The sequence below is a fragment of the Triticum aestivum genome, chromosome 3D (genome assembly GCF_018294505.1).
Source record: "Triticum aestivum cultivar Chinese Spring chromosome 3D, IWGSC CS RefSeq v2.1, whole genome shotgun sequence".
NCBI classification, from domain to species: Eukaryota; Viridiplantae; Streptophyta; class Magnoliopsida; order Poales; family Poaceae; genus Triticum; species Triticum aestivum.
Genome location: NC_057802.1, coordinates 26,220,037 through 26,223,302, shown reverse-complemented (window position 1 = coordinate 26,223,302; position 3,266 = coordinate 26,220,037). Strand labels below are relative to the sequence as shown.

At 41.5% G+C, this 3,266-nt stretch overlaps 1 pseudogene; it reads left to right on the top strand.

The window, feature by feature from the left end:
- The first annotated feature begins 1,010 nt into the window (after positions 1-1,010).
- LOC123076082 (putative receptor-like protein kinase At3g47110) lies at positions 1,011-3,266 on the top strand (annotated as a pseudogene).

Here is a 3,266-nt window from a genome sequence, read left to right as displayed (position 1 = left end):
TTTGGAAAGCTGTCTCAAGCCTCAACCAATATACATGTATAGCTACCCGGCCATGAATACTGCCAATTATCTACTTATCTTGGTCCTGGTGCCTTGCGGTGCATTTTTTGTAGTCAACAACTACTCCTTGTATGGAAAAGAGACAAATACTTCCTCCGTCCGGAAATACTTGTCGAAAAAATGGATGTACTTAGACGTATTTTAGTTCTAGATACATTTATTTTTATCCATTTCTCCGACAAGTATTTCGGGACGGAGGGAGTAGGTTATACTGCTCGACTTCAAGGGTACGATCAGCATTGATCCGTAGCAAGCGCTCAGATCCTAGAACAGTAGCACTCTTTTTTGTGATTGGGAAGGTGTCATGTGCAGGCATAGTTAAAAAAGACGCGCCTAAGCGAGCGCTTAAGCGTGCCTAGGCTCTAGGCGTTGGCAAAATGCATTGCGCATAACTATGCTTAATCTGCGCATAATTGCGCATAAGCATACGCTTTGGTCAGTAAAGCATAAGGCGGTGGCAAAACGCACAATCTACGCCCAGTGCTTTTTTGAACTATGTGTGCAGGTCCTGAAACAATGGCACTCCCATTCTCAACCTCTTCTCTCAAGATTCCAATGAGTTTCTTTAATGGACACCATCCCGCACCGCCTTCTCAGTCATACTTCAATCAAGCAAAAAAAAAGTCAATACTCCACCCCTTGTGTAACAATTATACATTATGTAAACAAAGGACTACTGTCAAATCTGCATGAGCGCTATCGAATCATAATTTCAAACAAAAATGGCAATCATTTGCCCGTATAAGCATCAGCACGTATACATATGAAGCACAAATCTATTCACATATAAACCTGAAAATGAACTAGAGAGTAGCAATATGCAACAGGTACTAATGAATGTGAGCTCAAATATCCAATCTATGGCTAATAATCATCCAATCACAAAAAACTGAAGAAGAAAAAGTACATGAATAGAGAAGGTGAGATGCAACAGGAAGTATGGATGGGGGATGAGGGGGAGGGATGGAATGATGAGAGAGGGGAGGAGTGGAATACCTTGCTGTGTACGGAGGGCAACAGCTCTATGCAGTGCACGGAGGGCAACGGCTCGATCGGCCTTGAATGTTTCTACTCTCATCGGCCTTGACCTTGGTCCCAATAGTCTAAGTGGAGAGGTACCACCAAATCCATGTGCCGCTCTGCCTAGTCTTCGGATACTTGTATTAGCCGAGAACTTCTTTATAGGAAACATTCCTAGTTCATTCACTAATGCTTCCAATATATATGATGTTGATTTATCAATCAACCACTTCACCGGATTGGTGCCCACCACGATTGGTAGACTTACCAAACTCTCGTATTTAAATCTTGGACAAAATCAACTCCAAGCTAATAGCAAGCAAGATTGGGAGTTTTTGGACAACTTAGGTAACTGCACTGAGCTGCAGATGTTCTCCCTGAGTTGGAGTCGTCTATTGGGGCATGTACCAAGTTCACTGCGTAACCTTTCCAATCAACTCCAAAAACTATACCTATGAGAAACTCAACTATCAGGAGATTTTCCTTCGGGCATAGCGAACCTTCGCAACCTTATTCTGTTATCATTGGGGGCTAATCACTTTACGGGTGTGGTTCCGGAGTGGATCGGGACTGTTAAAACTTTGCAACTAGTAGATTTAGGAGGAAACTACTTCACCGGGGGTATTCCATCATCCTTGTCAAACTTATCTCAATTAGGATGGCTATATCTGACTCGAACCAGTTCATTGGCCATATACCACCAAGCCTCGGAAACTTTCCAATGCTTCAATGTTTGGACATTTACAAAAATAATCTTAATGGTACAATTCCAATGGAGATCTTCAAAATTCCAACAATGTTCATACTTAAATTATCTTCCAACAACCTTGATGGACAACTTCCTACCAACATTGGAAATGCTAAACAACTCGTACATTTGTTACTTTCATCAAACAAGCTATCCGGATATATTCCAAACACTTTGGGTGATTGTGAAAGTTTAGAAGACATCGAGCTAGACTCGAATATTTTCAGCGGAAGTATTCCTGCTTCATTAGGCAACATAAGCGGCCTCTCAAAGTTTTGAATTTGTCTGCCAATAACTTAACTGGGTCAATACCAACATCTCTTGTCAACCTACAGCTTCTTGAGAAACTAGATTTGTCATTCAACCATCTAAATGGAGAGGTTCCAACAAAAGGGATATTTAAGAATGCAACTATTGTGTGGATTGATGCAAATCAGGGGCTTTGTGGTGGGGTACTAGAGTTACACATGCTAGCATGTTCTGTTATGCCTTTAAATTCAATTAGGCACAAGAGATCCCTGATGCTCAAAATAATTACTCCAATAGGCATCATGGTGTCACTTGCTATGGTTATATTTGTTTTATTTCATTGGAGAGGAAAACACAAGAGGAATTCCATATCACTGCCGTCATTTGCTACAACATTTCCCAAAGTTTCTTTCAACGACCTAGCCAAAGCAACACATGGATTCTCAGCGTCCAACCTAATTGGCAGAGGGAGTTATAGTTCTGTATACCTAGGAAAACTAGTGGAATATGAAAATGAGGTTGCCATAAAAGTCTTCAACCTAGAGACAAGAGGAGCGCAAAAGAGCTTCATTGCAAATTGTAATGTGTTGAGAAATGTGCGGCACCGTAATCTGGTCCACATCATAACTGCATGCTCAAGCACCACATCATCTCAGTGTAACTCGAGTCCTTCTCTGGTTGCCGTAATGGGAACGATTGGATACGCTGCTCCAGGTAATTGACTCTGAAAAAAATCATGTCACCAAATTTTTCTGCATCTATGTAAACCAATAAAAGCAAAATTAACTACTTTTTTATTCATTAATCTGTAGAATATGCAAAGGATGGTCAAGTTTCAACAGGCGCAGATGTTTACAGCTTTGGTGTCGTTCTCCTCGAGATATTCATTCGAAGAACGCCAACTGATGACATGTTTAAGGATGGACTGAACATTGTGAAGTTTACAGAGATTAGCTTCCCTGATAGGGTATTGGAGATTGTCGATCCCCAGCTGCTACAGGAAACTCAAGTGGCGTTGAGGGATAAAGGTGTCAATTGTCTGCTACCTATTCTAAACGTTGGCCTTTGCTGCACCAAGTCATCTCCAGGTGAACGCATCAACATGCAGGAGGTGTCTGCCAAGCTACATGGAATCAAGGATGCATATTTGAGAAGCAGTTCTGTTGTTTCAGTACCATCAGCTACCTGA